We start from the raw sequence: 16,996 nt of genomic DNA on the forward strand, positions 1-16,996 counted from the left end.
GCTTCTGGGTTTTAAGAGAAGCAGCATGGCTCAGTGGAAAGAGCCCGGGCTTTGGAGTCAGAGGTCATGGGTTTGAATCCCGGCTCCACCAATTGTCAGCTGTGTAACTTTGGGCAACTCACTTAACTTCTCTGGGCCTCAGTTACATCTGTAAAATGGGGGTTAAGACTGTGAGCCCTACGTGGGACAACCTGATCACCTTGTAACCTCCCCAGCGCTTAGAACAGTGCTTTGCGCTTAATAAATGCGATTATTATGATTATGTAGTTTTAGAAATTCTTAACATGGATATAGCCCAGAAACATATTTGGAAATTCCATAGACAATTTCCTTTTGGTATTTTTTAGTGAAAGCATTAAGTCCATGTTGGGACATAAACCGTAGCCAACTTGATTACCTTGTATCTACCTCAGTCCTTAGAATGGTGCCTGGCACATAGTAATGATAATAATAATAATAATGGCATTTGTTAAGCGCTTACTATGTGTCAAGCACTGTTCTAAGCGTTGGTGGGGGATACAAGGTAATCAGGTTGTCCCACGTGGGGCTCACAGTCTTAATCCCCATTTTACAGATGAGGTAACTAACTGAGGTACAGAGAAGTTAAGTGACTTGCCCAAAGTCACACAGCTGACAAGTGGTAGAACTGAGATTAGAACCCATGACCTCTGACTCCCAAGCCTGTGCTCTTTCCACTGAGCCATGCTGCTTCAACAAATACTATAAATAACCCCCCCAAAACTAAAACACTATAGCTGGTAGTCATTTCTTTAATAATAACACTTTTCATGTGTGCAGGCTGTCTGAATTGTTTTAAATGAAATTATTTTCGTGGAAATTTTGGAAGGGTTTTGTAATCTTCATTGAAGATCTTATTCTTCCCACAATGCCAAATGGTACTCCTTTTCCTGTAATACAATTTTGTGCAGGTCTAAGCACATAATATCAAGCAGAGTAAGAATTGACCTCATGATTTGGGCATCTTTTGGGAATGCAAAGCACTTCAATGAAAGAGCAGAATTTCACTTGGAAAACCATCATTTACAGGAAATAAAGGTCACACATCAAGTTCTGTCAAGCTGCAAAAAGTTCAGTTTTAAAGACTGTAGGCATATTGTGTTGCTTTAGAAAATTTGATAAGGCTTGATAATAGAAAAATGCATATCTTTATAGAAAAGATACAACAAAATTTATCAAATCTGCCCCTCCCTATCCACCAAAACAACTCCCACAATTGTCCAAACTCTGGTGACAGTGCATCAGCCTCCTCGCTGGTCTCCCTGCCTCCAGTCTCTCTCCACTCCAATTTACAGAACAGAGCAAAAAGATGGGCCTATATGTGAATGTCAAGAAAACAAAGATCATGACAACTGGAAGTTTTAACACATTTGTAGTGGACGGAGAGAAGATTGAAATAGTTGACAGTTTTTCTCTCCTGGGATCGATAATCAATAACAAAGGAACTGGTAACCAAGAAATACGCTGAAGGTTACTGTTAGGAAGACCTGCTATGAAGAGCCTGGAAAAATTTATGAAATGTGCTGATGTAACAATAGCCACAAAAATACAAATTGTCAACTCTATGGTGTCTCCAGTGACAATGTATAGATCTGAAAGGTGAACAGTGAAAAAAGCAGGATAGAAAGAACAATTCTTTTGAAATGTGATGTTGGAGAAGGCTTTTGTGAATACCATAGACTGCCGAAAAAACAAACAAATGGATTTTAGAGCAAATTAAAGCAAAGTGGTCTTTGGAAGGCCAAATAACATGACTTAGATTAGCATATTTTGGACACATATTGAGAAGGACTAATTCTCTGGAGAAGACACTAATATTAGGAAAAGTCCAGGGAAAACGTGGAAGAGTCAGACCAGCAGCTAGATGGATAGAGACCTTATTAACAATAATGGACGAACCATTAGAAAGGTCATGGATTATGGCAGAGGACAGGATGTTCTGGAGAAAGCATATCCATGGAGTTGCTATGAATTAGAAATGACTCGATGGCACTAAATAATAATAATAATCTACTTAGAGGGGAAGGACCAGCTGCCTCTGACAGGGGCTCAGATTAAAATAGAGGCTTCCATCAACAACCTTCCCTTAGGTCAAGGGAACAGAGAGCAAAATTCCTCATTAGACAATTAGAGAAGCAGTGTGGCTCAGTGGAAAGTGGCTTTGGAGTCAGAGGTCACGGGTTCAAATTCCGGCTCCACCAATTGTCAGCTGTGTGACCTTGGGCAAGTCACTTAAATTCTCCGGGCCTCAGGTCCCTCATCTGTAAAATGGGGATTAAGACTATGAGCCCCCTGTGGGACAACCTGATCACCTTGTAACCTCCCCAGCGCTTAGAACAGTGCTTTGCACATAGTAAGCACTTAATAAATGACATTATTATTATTATTATTATTAATCAAGCTGATCATCAAAAGAAGGCTTGATTTAACCTGTAGTGAGATACGCGAAACTTTGCAGTATGTGGAGGTAAAGCCTGCCAGGCTACCCGCCTGGGATGAGAGAGCGAAATGAATAAGTATTCAAACCTGATTTTGAATCTGTGATCTCTGTTCATTCAATCAATTTATTTATTATTGAGTACTTAATCAATCAATCAATCGTATTTATTGAGCGCTTACTATGTGCAAGGCACTGTTCTAAGCGCTAGGGTGGTTACAAGGTGATCAGGTTGTCCCACGGGGGACTCACAGTCTTAATCCCCATTTTACAGATGAGGTAACTGAGGCAAAGAGAAGTTAAGTGACTTGCCCAAAGTCACACAGCTGACAATTGGCGGAGCTGGGATTTGAACCCATGACCTCTGACTCCGAAGCCCGGGCCTTTCCACTGAGCCACGCTGCTTCATGTGTGCAGAGCACTGTACTGAGCACTTGGGAGAGTACAGTATAACGATAGACACATTCCCTGTGCACAATGAGTTTACAGTCTAGAGCTTAATGTCTGTTCTAACCTGAACTGGCACAGGAGCAGCTAGGAGCAGCTTGGTTTAGTGGAAAGAGCCTGAGCTTGGGAGTCAGAGGTTGTGGGTTTGAATCCCAGCTCCACCACTTGTCAGCTGTGTGACTTTGGGCAAGTCACTTAACTTCTCTGTGCCTCAGTTACCTCAACTGTAAAATGGGGATTAAGATCGTGAGCCTTACGTGGGACAACCTGATTAGAACAGTACTTGCCACATAGTAAGCGCTTAACAAATATCATCATCATCATCAATCGTATTTATTGAGTGCTTACTATGTGCAGAGCACTGTACTAAGCGCTTGGGAAGTACAAATTGGCAACATATAGAGACAGTCCCTACCCAACAGTGGGCTCACAGTCTAAAAGGGGGAGACAGAGAACAAAACCAAACATACTAACAAAATAAAATAAATAGAATAGATCTGTACAAAATAAATAAATAAATAGAGTAATAAATATGTACAAACATATATACATATATACAGGTGCTGTGGGGAAGGGAAGGAGGTAAGATGGGGGAATGGAGAGGGGGACGAGGGGGAGAGGAAGGAAGGGGCTCAGTCTGGGAAGGCCTCCTGGAGGAGGTGAGCTCTCAGCATCATCACATGGCTACTAAACAGAGTCACTAGCTACAGAATTTGCTCTTTTAAATATCTCAATCATAGTAATCCTCAAAGTATGACTGTGTTTTGATACCTACCCAACGTGACTCCAACGTGGCTCAGTGGAAAGATCCCAGGCTTTGGAGTCAGAGGTCATGGGTTCAAATCCCAGCTCCGCCAATTGTCAGCTGTGTGACTTTGGGCAAGTCACTTAACTTTTCTGGGCCTCAGTTACCTCATCTGTAAAATGGGGATGAAGACTGTGAGCCCCACATGGGACAACCTGATCACCTTGTATCCCCCCAGTGCTTGGAATAGTGCTTTGCACATAGTAAGCGCTTAACAAATACCATCATTATTGAGAAGCAGCGTGGCTCAGTGGAAAGAGTGCGGGCTTTGGAGTCAGAGGTCATGGGTTCAAATTCCGGCTCTGCCAATTGTCAGCTGTGTGACTTTGGGCAAGTCACTTAACTTCTCTGGCCCTCAGTTACCTCATCTGTAAAATGGGGATTATGACTGTGAGCCCCCCGTGGGACAACCTGATGACTTTGTAACCTCCCAAGTGCTTAGAACAGTGCTTTGCACATAGTAAGTGCTTAATAAATGCCATCATTATTATTATTACCCTCCAAAAGTTCCACCTCCCATATCCCCTAATGCTTCAAATTTATGTTGGCATTTAGGACTGTTGGCCCCATTTTCTACATGGCCAGCCTTTAATTTTGGTACCCAAATGACCACTTGGACTGTACATTGGTTGGTCTATCTTTGTCCACAGAGATGTGATTGAGGGATAATTTTATTTACTCGTTCACATGAACAGTATCTACCAACAGAGAGGGGACAACCTGCTTTAGTGCTTACAAAAACCCTTGTCCACATATGGACCACCAAGAAAATACCAAAGGATCTCAGAGATGGAGAACAGTTCAACTTTGAATTCTTTCCCAGAGAACACATGAACTATCCTTCTTGATGTTACAATATATGACTTTTCCATTTCTAATTCTCGTATGTTTTTGCCCTTACCATTTGTATAGTGGATATGTTTGTTTTACTCAACAATGCTTTAGAAATCAGAGGTGAGCTGCAAAGTAGTGAATTGAGAAGGGTAAAGAATCAATCAATCAATTAATGGTATTTATTGAGTACCTATTGTGTGCAAAGCGCTGTACTAAGTGCTTGGAGGAGTACAAAACAATAGAGTTGGTAGACACAATCCCTGCCCACAAGGAGCTTACAGCATAGATAGACTTTGCTACACATTTTGGATAGATTTCTTTTAAGGAATTATGGAACTTTCTTCTGATGATGCAAGTCTATCTGGATAGAATGTGGATGAGATGCAGTGCGATGTTGGAAGAAATGGTGTATTTATGGTGCCAGCCGAGACTTATTTAGTATAAACTGGGATTTATCAGTGATGGAATTATCAGTGATGGATTTATCAGTGATGGAATCCCTGTGTTTTCGGAGAATTGAATGTACTGTGATCTGTGGCCACAGACCACCAATGATCATACAGCGTATTTGAGTACTTCACTCAACAGTGGTGTATAAAATGGATGAAAACAGGGAACAAGAATGGGGATAACTAGAAAAGGAATACCCCAAAATTGCCTGCCACCCCGAAACAAAACTGGGTTCAACATTAGATCTCAACTGTTGAACTTTACCTTCATGATTAGAAAACACACAAGATAAATTATTAGAAGTAGCATGACCTAGTGGAAAGAGCACAGCCCTGTTAGTCAGAGGACCTGGGTTCTAATGCTGCCTCTGCCAATTAGTTACTGTGTGACTTTGGGAAACTGACTTAACTTCTCTGGGCCTCAGTTTCCTCACCTGCAAAATGGGAATTCAATACATGTTCTCCCTCCTGCTTAGAATATGTGCCCCATGGGGGACAGGGACTGTAACTGAGAAGCAGTGTGGCTTAATGGAAAGAGCAGGGGCTTGGGAGTCAGAGGAAGTGGGTTCTAAACCCGGCTCCACCACTTGTCTGCTGTGTGACCTTGGGCAAATCACTTCACTTCTCTGTGCCTCAGTTACCTCATCTGTAAAATGGGGATTAAGACTGTGAGCCCCACGTGGGACACCCTGGTGACCTTGTATCTACCATAGTGCTTAGAACACTGCTTGGCACATAGTAAGTGCTTAACAAGCACCATCATTATAATTACTATTATCTGACCTGATTAACTTGTATCTACTTCAGCACATAGAACACTGTTGGACACGGGTAAGTGGGAAGCATGCTCATGTATCTCTGTGCTAAAAAAACAAACTCTCTCTTGGCCCAAGGGCACCTCTAGTTATCGCCCCATCTGCCTCCTACCATGCTTCTCCAAACTCCTTGAGCTGCCTCCACTTCCTCTCCTTCAATTTTTTTCCTCCACCCCCTCCCTTCACTCCATGGAAATGGCCCTTTTAGGGTTACCAATGACTTCTTTCTTGCCAAATCTAATGGCCTCCATTCCATCCTATTCCTCCTTAACCTTTCTGCTGCCTCCAACACTGTGGCCCATTTCCTTCTTCTAGAAACATCTAACCTTGACTTCACTGTCACTGTTCTCTCCTGGTTTGCCTCCTCTAACTATTCCTTCTCAGTCACTTTAAAAGGCTCCTCCTTTGCCTCACCTTACAACTGTGTAGATGCCCCAGGTTCAGTTCTGAGTCACCTTCTATTCCTCATCTACATCCACTCCCTTGGATAACTCATTTGCTGCCACAACTTCAACTACCATCTCTACGTGGATGATTCCTAAATCTACCTTTCCAGCCCTCACCTCTCTCTCTTCCTTTCCTCTCCATCCAAACTGCTACCATGCTGATCCAAGCACTTATCATCATTTATCCTCACTGAACTCTCTGCTTCCTGTCTCTCCCTTCTCCAGTCCATAGTTCAGTCTGCTACCTGGATCACTTTTCTGAAAAAAAAAAAAAAAAAAAAAGATTAATTTCATATCTCCCCACTTCTCAAAAGCCTTCAATGAATGTCCACCCACCTCTGTACTAAACAGAAACTTCTTACCATTGACTTTAAGGCACTCATCAGCTCTCCTCTCTCTACCTTACCTTGCTGATCTACTACAATCCAACCTGCACCCTCCTCTCCTCTAACATCAGCCTTCATCAAAAACTTGCCCATTTTCTCCCTCAAGCCTGGAACTCCTTCCCCCTTCATTATATGACAGTCCACCATTCTCCTCACCTTCAAAGCCTTCCTGAAATTCTATCTCCTAAAAGAGGCCTTCCCAGACATCAATTATTCCTCAATCGCCCTCCCCTCTGTGTCAACTATGCACTTGGCTATGTGCCCTTTAAGTACTTTGATAGTCACCCCAGTCCCCTATCCATAATCTATTATAATGTAGACTGTAAACTCACTGTGGGCAGGGATTGCACCTGCCACCTCTGTTGTATTGTACATTTCTAAGCATTTAGTGCAGTGTTCTGCACATAGTAAGTGTTTAATAAATACCATTCATTGATTGATTGATTGCTTACCTCAACACAGTTTTACTGGGTGGGACAAGTGAGGGACAGTTGGATGGTGAGGGCAATCAAAGACTAAGGGGTCAGATGAAATGATTTTAGGATGCAGTAAAAGAAAGTCTTAGAGAATATATCCTTACAGCTAAAGGCTGAGACTTCTGCCAGTGCAAACCAGCACAGTGCAGGGAAAATGAGAAAACAGAGGCTCTTTTAAGTAGAAACTCTGAAAGGAACAAAGAGACAAAAGAGAAGACAGTACCAGGTGTGATAAACAACAAATTTGCCAGGTTTATCTTTGTGTGTGTCATGATGTGCTTAGGATTTTGGCTGCCTTATTGTCCCTTTAGATCACACACATGCACACACACACGTACACACACACACTATAAGCTCTTTGTGGGCAGGGAATGTGCTTGTTAGTTATATTGTACTCTCCCAAGTGCTTAGTACAGTGCTCTGCACACAATAAGCGCTCAATAAATCTGATTGACTGACTGACACATATAACCTTCACTGTGACATCTTAGAGTATGAAGGACAACTCGATATAACTTTTTTCTTTTAAATTTGGCCACCGATGTACAAGAGAAATTGCTCACAAGCTATGTTAAGAAATGTCAAAGGTAAATTAGTGAAATTTGTGGAGGTGATAAGGACGTTTAATGATTGAAATTATGTTCTTACTGAGCCATCGCTGAGATTTTACTGTGCACTGATGGAACTTCTAAATTACTAGAGTACTTCCACATAATGGGAACAAGGATAGTAGAAGCAGAGCATCAGGGAAACCTGATTCTATTAACTCTAATTACAATAGTGTCTCTGCCTGCATATTGATCATATTTTCATTATAACAATAAAAAACAACCCATTTCCCTAATTTGTGATTTCCTCCAAACATTAATAGGGTTATAAGCAATCCAGATTTCATTCAGTTTAAAGGGTTTAAGACACATACTGACAAACCACCTGATAATCTTACATATAGGGTTGTTTCTTTGATTTGCTCCACCTTGTCGGAGCCCATGGACTAGAACTCCAGGAACAATACTGGGTTGCCATTGGTAGAGGTAGAGGAATGGATAGTCATTAGAGGTGTTTGAGGTGGGGGGATGTATGAGCTGAACAACGTGTGCTGCAAAGATGTGTGCCTTTTGCAAAATGATCTCAGAAGAAAATACCGAAAGCAATGATTTGAACATTTTATAATAACTTAGAATATTCGTATGTAGAATGTTTCTCATAACCCTATACTTAACCAGTTATTTTTCCATGGGAACAGACCTTTTTTGTGTATTGTAAGATTAGCATATAGTCAAGGCACAGGTTCTGGGGAATATATTTCAGGAATGAAAGACTGGAGGTAATGCAGATGTATAGATAGAGAAGCAAGAAAAAGAGCTCAATTATCAAAAGCCAAACAACTTGGCGGTAGCTTTAAGCCATGAAAAAGTGTGCATGGGTTTTCTCAAATTCTTGTTTAAGAGAGTATAATGTCTTAGTCAAAGGCACCTTGAATCTACAATAACCGGAGCAAATAAAAGATGCATTGGAGAAAGGTATGCATATGCAACTAATTTCTAAAAGAGGAATGAATTCTGTCATTGCCAATAGCTCCAGATTAATTCATAAGTTAATCAAGATGGCATATTTTATGCTATAGGGATAGGCAGAGATACTAAAATAGGTAAGTGGAAGAAAATGCAATCCTAATGTTAACTTTTTTAGGTAGTGGAGTGACACTGTTGCAGATGTACTCAGATCAAATTGTATATCTAAAAAAAATTGTGTGGGATGTTCAAATGATGCAGAAGCAAGTATAAAATGACAATTTAATGGTTTTGGATCCTGCTTTAAAGAAAAATCTAACCAGGTATATCTGAGGGATGGTATCTCTCTAGTCATCACAGAGATAACATGAATGACTGGAGAGACTTTCCTTTTTAAATACTTGCACTGCATTGGCATCGCATAAGAGAGCAGAACAATGCTCTAACCATCCCATAGGCTTCCGTGGTGAAGAAACAATACGGAATTAGCTTGGAGAAAAATGACAGGGTATTTTAATGAGTCCTCAAAGACTAAGGGGAAGATAAATAAAACTTAAGATTGTTTAATGTCAACCAAACTCTTCTATTAACCTTCTGGAATAGTAAAAATTGCCTGGCCAGCCCAGAGAACGTGATGAAATTCTATACAAACCCATCTACATGGTTGATTCATTTTCAACTTCTTAGAAAAGGAACCTTGCTGTGTACTAGATTCTAGGTATTCCTGTTCTCTTTCTTGCCCTTCATAGGCATCAACATGAGCCCAGTTAGCTACGTGGCCTAGTGGATAGAGCATGGTCTGGGATGGCAACATCTTTAGATGCAAAGGAAAATCTGACCATTTTGAGGGCATTTCAAATTTACATTTCAATCAGTCAGTGACATTTATTGAACTCTTACCATGTGGATCATCATTATCAATGGTATTTATTGAGTGCTTATTGTGTGCAGGGCACTGTTCTAAGCACTTGGGATAGCACAGTACAACAGAGTTGGTAGAATTGATCCCTGCCCAAAAAGAGTTTACAGTCTCCAGGTGGAGAGATTAAAATAAATTACAGATTTGGGAAATGGTAGAGTATAAGGATATGTACCTAAGTTCTGTGGAACTAGTGTGAGTACTAAAGTGCACAAGGGTTACACAGCCAAGGTCATAGTCAGTGCAGAGGGGAGGTTAGGTACGGGAAATGAGGGCTTAGTCAGGGAAGGCCTTGTGGAGGAGATGGGTTTTCACGAGGGTTTTGAAGTTGGGGAAAGTGGTTGTGTTGTATATGAAAGGAGGAGGTCCAGGGCTGAGGCATAATGTGGGCGAGGGTCAGTTGGGGGAAAGATGAAATTGAAGCACAGAAAATGTGTTGGTATTAGAGGAGTGGGATCTCTCAGGGTCACACCTGGAGAGTTTCCTGTATTCTACCAGTCTCGGCTATGGGAGGAAGAGTTAAGCAGAGGCATACCCATTCCATTCCTAGCTTGGGCAGTGGCTAGCGAGTGGAAGGCCATCTGCTACAAGTCAAAACTTACCTGTGCTGGGCAGCAACGGCCTAGGAGAAAGTAGAGAGAGGAGACTCAAGTTTACCGCGCGGAGGGATGCAGGGGTAACCACTTCCGTATTTTTACCAAGAAAACTCTATGGATACACTACCAGAGCCATTGCAGATGGAGAGTGGGATGTTCTGGGAGAGATGAGTCTGTGATGTTGCTATGGGTCGGGAAATGATTTGATTGCATAAGACCAGACAGAGGAGTGGAGTGTGCAGACTGGGTTGTAGTAAGAAATTAGCCAGTTAAATTTGGATGTAGAGAGATAATCTAGTGCTTTAAAGTCAATGGTAAGGAGTTTCTGTTTGATACTGAGATGAATGGGTAACCACTGAATATTTTTGAGGAGTTGGGAGTTATGGACTGAACAGTTTTTCAAAAAAATGATCTGGGCATTACAGTGAAGTAAGCACTGGAGAGGTGAGAGAGGAGGCAGGGAGGTCAGAGAGGTTAAGGAAGGATATGATAAGCGTTAATATCGATGTGGTAGCAGTTTGAATCTCTCCCATGAATTGGTGCCCTATTGAGGCAGGAGAGTTTGTGTATGCTGATGAAGCTTAGAACTATGCCATATAGGGTTACCCATAATGGAAAGGTCTAAGCTGAAGTGTTAGACAAAGTTGATTCACCTGTGCTGGCCAGCAGTGGCATGGGAAAGAGTCAAAGGCGGATGATCAGGTGATCAAAATGTTGATCAAAGACAGTGTCAGAGACTCAAATTTTAATGGTAAACCACTTTCATATCTATACCAAGAAAACTCTATGTGCACACATACCAGAACACCTTTATGACAGAAGATGGGACCTTCTGAAGAGGGTGTATCCATGGAGTCGCTATGGGTCAGAAACGACTGGAAAGCATTTGAAGAAAAAACAGTTTGGAGAGGAAAGGGCAGATTCTAGAGATGTGAAAGGAGAAACCTCAGGATTTCATGGCAGATTGAATGTGCAAGTTGAATGAGGAAGATATATATAGGTAATGCTGAGGTTATGGGCTTGTGAGACAGGAAGGATGGTGGTGGTGTTTACAGTACGGAAAGTCAGGGGGAAGAAAGAGTTTGTGTGGGGAAAAATGAAAAATTCTGTTTTGGAGATGTGAAGTTTGGACATTAATCAGGTGAAATCCTGCAAGATGATCTATTAATCGAGCAGTTTATATTCATTCAATCATATTTATTAAGCGCTTACTTTGTGCAGAACACTGTACTAAGCGCTTGGGAAGTACAAGTTGGCAACATATAGAGACGGTCCCTACCCAACAGTGGGATATCTGCTCCTGATCAATCATATTTATCTAGTGCTTACTGTGTACAGAGCACTGTACAAAGCACTTGAGAGAGTAAAATATAACAAAATAGCAGACACATTCCCTACCCACAATGAGCTTTGATCAATTGTCTTAGTTTGAATTGCGAAGCTGAATGATCTTGTGACAACGGGGTGGTGCTAAGGCAGAGGGAGGTGGAACTTTCTGTGAAACTCTGGAGGAAGGGACCCAAACTAACTATATCAGGCACAGATTAGGGGCTGCCCGTCAGTGAACTGAAGGTGGGGTGGGTGGAGGAAGGGCAGGCTGGGAAGAGAAATTAAGAATACTAAAATTATTCTCCCATTTTCAATTATTTAAGAATTAATTCGTAGGCAGCTGCCCTCCTTTTGATTATGTCTTTTATAGCTCTCCCGAGTCCCTTCCTTCAGAGCTGATCCTGTGGCAGGACCTGGGGAGATAGAGTCACTGGTGTGCAGCACGGTGACAGACTGGCTGCTGGGGATGCGTGCACGGTTCCTCCAGAGCTGACTACGAAGCAGACTGAGGACTGCTCCATATGCAGGAGGGGCTGTGTGGATGGATGATAACAGAGAGGCAGGGGAGACAGAATCTCTGGCATACCTGGGGTGTAGACCGTCCACTGGGTACACACATAGGGGGGCAGATTCCAGGATGGCAGCAGATTGTCTTATGACTGGCAGGTGTCAATCATAGAGAACATGCCACCATATCGGCTCATTCATTCATTCAACCATATTTATTGAGCTCTTACTGTGTGCAGAGCACTGTACTAAGTGATTGAAAAGTACAATTCAGCAACAGAGACAATAATAATAATAATATTGATGGTATTTGTTAAGCACTTACTATGTGCAAAGCACTGTTCTAAGTGCCAGGGAGGTTACAAGGTGATCAGGTTGTCCCACGGGGGGTTCACAGTTTTAATCCCCAATTTACAGATGAGGGAACTGAGGCACAGAGAAGTTAAGTGACTTGCCCAAAGTCAAACAGCTGACAGTTGGCAGAGCCGGGATTTGAAACCATGACCTCTGACTCCAAAGCCCGTGCTCTTTCCAATGAGCCACGCTGCTTCAACAATCCCTACCCAACAATGGGGGCTCATAGTTCAACCCCTTCTACTAGGGATTGGTAGATTTGCTAGGATGCCCAAACATATCCATAATCCCAACAAACCCCTCTTATGCAAACTGCCCACCTTTAACAAACCTGTTGGTGGGACATCCAAGTAAAGATACCCTGAAAGCAGGAGGAAATGAGAGAGTACAGAGAAGGAGAAAGATCAGGGCTGGAGATGTAGATTTGGGAATCATCTGCATAGAGATGGCCTTGGGAGTGAATGAGTTTTCCAAGGGAGTTGGAGTAGATGGAGAATAATAGAAGGGGAACTAGAACTGAGCCTTGAGGGACTCCTATGTTTAGGAGTGGGAGGCAGAGGAGGAGCCTGTGAAAGAGACTGAGAAAAAGCAGCCAGAGAGATAGGAGAAGTAGGAGAAGGAAGAGCCAATGGTGTTTAATGTTTCCAGGAGAAGGGAGTGGTACACAGGGCTGAAGACATCAGAAAGTTCAAGGAGAATTAGGATGGGGTAGAATTACATTTGATTTTAAATTACATTTGATATTAAAGCTTTCCCCATTGTTTTAAAATTCAGCTCAGTGAAACTTTATCCTTCTATGATAAAAGCATTGTTTGCTCCTATACCTTGCAAGGACATAGAGAATTTTTCACAGGACATCTTTGCATTTGTAATAATAATAATAATAATAATAATGGTATTTGTTAAGTGCTTACTATGTGCCAAGCACTGTTCTAAACTCTGAGGTAGATACAAGATAATCAGGTTGTCCTACGCGGGGCTCACCGTCTTAATCCCCATTTTACAGATGAGGTAACCGAGGCACAGAGAAGTTAAGTGACTTGCCCAAGGTCATGTAGCTGACAAGTGGCAGGGTCAGGATTAGAACCCACAACCTCTGACTCCCAAGCCTGTGTTCTTTCCACTAAGCCACGCTGCTTCTCTAGTATATCTCTAGTACATCTAGTCTTAGCTGATTTGATACCTCAAATACTTATAGGCCTTTTTTAATACAGGCTAAAGACTTTTGTTTGACCTACTCATAATTACTCATTTATTCATTCAATCATATTTATTGAGCCCTTACTATGTGCAGAGCACTGCACTAAGCACTTGGGAGATACTCAATCTGCTAATTGCACTATTCTGTATAGTGCATCGGGAAATACTACTTGAAGGACATGATGGAAGTGTAGCTTTGGTTGACTGACTGTTTCTTGTTTTGCATGATGCCCCATGATGCAAACAACAAAATTCTGATTGGAGATAATAACGTTTAAGTATGTTATATAAGGTTTGTATTTTAATTTCTCTTCAAGAATTCCTACCCAGCTCAAAATAAGACTTTTGAAGTTGATTCCGTGTATAAAAGAAGACTTTTATTATAAAGGCTTGCTAAATTCTCAAACATCGCCATGCACAAGGGTTTCAGAAAGAGATCAGGCAACCAGCTGTAAAAGGATGATTATCATATGGCAACTTTCACCTCTGTCTGTTTCCCTCCTATCTTGACAAATGGTTCATATCCTACACATCCAGAGGCTCTCAGCTGTGTGACTTTGGGCAAGGCACTTCACTTCTCTGGGCCTCAGTTACCTCCACTGTACAATGGGGATGAAGCCCGTGAGCCCTACGTGGGACACCCTGAGTACCTTGTATCTACCCCAGAGCTTAGAACAGTGCTTTGCACATAGTAAGCGCCTAATAAATGCCATTATTATTATTATTATTATGTAGAGTTTGCATACCATCTTCTTTTACTTCAAAATTTGGTGCTTAGAGAAGCAGCGTGGCTCAGTGGAACCAGCGCAGGCTTTGGAGTCAGAGGTCATGGGTTCAAATCCCGGCTCCGCCAATTGTCAGCTGTGTGAATTTGGGCAAGTCACTTAACTTCTCTGGGCCTCAGTTCCCTCATCTGTAAGATGGGGATTAAGACTGTGAGCCCCCCGTGGGACAACCTGATCACCTTGTAACCTCCCCAGTGCTTAGAACAGTGCTTTGTACATAGTAAGCGCTTAATAAATGCCATTATTATTATTATTATTATTATTATTATCATTATTATTATTATGTAGAGTTTGCATACCATCTTTTACTTCAAAATTTGGTGCGAAAGCATATGCCCACTAGAGGTCCTCTGCCACCTAATTGTTCTCTTATTGATGAAGTTGGTTTGCCTTTTTGTTCCATCTCCGCCTAGGCTAGCTGCAGAAGTTTGAATTTGTTGCTTTTGCCCCAATATCAGTGGCCCAAACTGGACACCGGACCGTCCCACACGTTTCAAGTACTATACCCTCAAGTCTACCTATTTACATTGTATTTTTCATCTGACTGATTTGTAATTTTCCAAATAGATGTAAAACATAAGTTCCCCGTCTCTAGATAGCATATGTATGCACGTTGTTTGCTGCACCTATTCAGCTGTGGGTGTCAGTGAAAAAAAAAATTATTATTATAATAATACCAGGCTGTTTTCAACTGTACACTGACAAATCACCAAAATTATAGAATGTTCAATTTAAAGGAATAAGTAGTAATGATAATAATGGCATTTATTAAGCATTTACTATGTGCAAAGCACTGTTCTAAGCACTGGGGAGGTTACAAGGTGACCAGGTTGTCCCACGGGGGGCCTTACAGTCTTAATCCTCATTTTAATAATAATAATGGCATTTATTAAGCACTTACTATGTGCAAAGCACTGTTCTAAGCGCTGGCACTGTTCTAAGAGGAGGTCACTAAGGCACAGAGAAGTTAAGTGACTTTCCCAAAGTCACACAGCTGACAATTGGCGGAGTCAGGATTCGAACAAATGACCTCTGACTCCATAGCCCATGTTCTTTCCACCGAGCCATGCTGCTTCTCTAACCCATGAGCATGTTCCCTCGTCCCCGGGATTCGAACCCATGAGCATGTTCCCTCATCCCCAGGATTCGAACCCATGACCATGCTCCCTCATCCTTGGGATTTGAACCCATGACCAAGCTCCCTTGTCCCCGGGAGCCCGGATTGCACACTCAGGTTCCCAAGATATATTTCAGGACTCTTTTCTGATATATGGTGCACATGTACAGACTTCTTAGAGTGTATAATTTTAGTATGATGAGTTTCTTGTGAGGCTAACATACTTCTCAGTTTGCTCCAGGGAACCCCTTATGAATGGCCTTTTCTGGTATTTGTCTTTTCATATAAAATTAAGATGCCAGGATGGCTTAGTAACCTAATAACCTCCTCTCTAGCCTTTAATCCCACACCTTGCTGCAAGGCAGGCTAGAGTCAGTGCCCAATAAACCAACTTTACTGAGGAGGAATGTCAGCATGCAGGATGAACTATCAGCTGGGTCACTAGAAAGGAAGTCAAACAATTGGTAAACTAATCCTTGGAATATAGATAAATTCCCTGATGTAGGTCACAGGAACCTGCCAGCCAAGTGAAGGGGAAATAATGGAAGAGGATTCATCTAAGATTCCAAAAGGCTGGGCTGAAAATTGTTCCTAAGAGATATGATAATGCAGACTATAGGGCTAGTGCTTTCACAGAACTAATATTGTTTTCTTGAAAATAAATTCAGCTGAAAAGTCTTCTAGCCACAGGGATAATACCTGAAACATCAATCTAACATCATTATTCATGGGGCATATCACACACTGTTTGCTTCTAAGTAAATTCATGGCCTGAGTAAGTGAATCTGATTTAACTAGAAAGAATGCTTGCTTGGTGAATGCATTCACTGGCTCTACTTTAGTAATGATAAGGGATTAACCAGGCAGTTTTTACTAGCTATGTAGTGGGGTGGGATGGCATTCTTATCCAGAATGTTTCTGACTTGGTAGTTGCCTCAGTAGAAAAGGACTAGGACATGCCTGAAAATGACCTTTTTCCACACCACTATACCAGGCAAATAGTCACTGATGTGTGTTCCCAGTGAGTGTTCAATTTAAATTTCCCAATCAAAATAAGCAGAGGTGCAGTGACCTAAAAAAGATATCATATCTTTAATCCCCTGCCAATGAAGGACTATTTTCCCCACTGGAGACTAGAAATGGATAGAATAGGAGCAGAAATTGTGGAACAATTTCCGCTCATACATAGACCAATGTAATAGGACTGAAATCCTTCCTGAAACAAGGATTTTGCCTTTGCCCTGATAATTTTGACCTAAGAGGTTCATTGTATTTAAGGCTGAAATCTTACAGTCATTTTAGTAAAACCATTACTACCACAAATATTCCACCCACCATGCAAAATATGCTTTGGCCCACCTCAAATCTTCCACTGCTGACTTCTCTTCATTCTAATCCCGTCTGTTTATTCTGCTCATGGTATCCCCAAGAGTAGACAGGCATCTTCCTATGCTAATTTGAAGGGAAAATTGTTACACAAACTCAGGCCTACATGATAACCGAATTTGAAGGGAATTAAATGGAGAGGCACAGTATGTTCAATTTCTTTGTATCATACTTCC

General features: G+C 41.7%; 1 non-coding gene across 1 annotated transcript; it reads left to right on the top strand.

The window, feature by feature from the left end:
* The first annotated feature begins 10,000 nt into the window (after positions 1–10,000).
* LOC119920256 lies at positions 10,001–10,138 on the top strand. The gene has a single exon (XR_005448014.1). It is a non-coding gene; the product is annotated as a small nucleolar RNA SNORA7 (small nucleolar RNA).
* The last annotated feature ends 6,858 nt before the right edge of the window (positions 10,139–16,996 follow it).

Source organism: Tachyglossus aculeatus, chromosome X1 (assembly GCF_015852505.1).
Source record: "Tachyglossus aculeatus isolate mTacAcu1 chromosome X1, mTacAcu1.pri, whole genome shotgun sequence".
Lineage (NCBI taxonomy): Eukaryota > Metazoa > Chordata > Mammalia > Monotremata > Tachyglossidae > Tachyglossus > Tachyglossus aculeatus.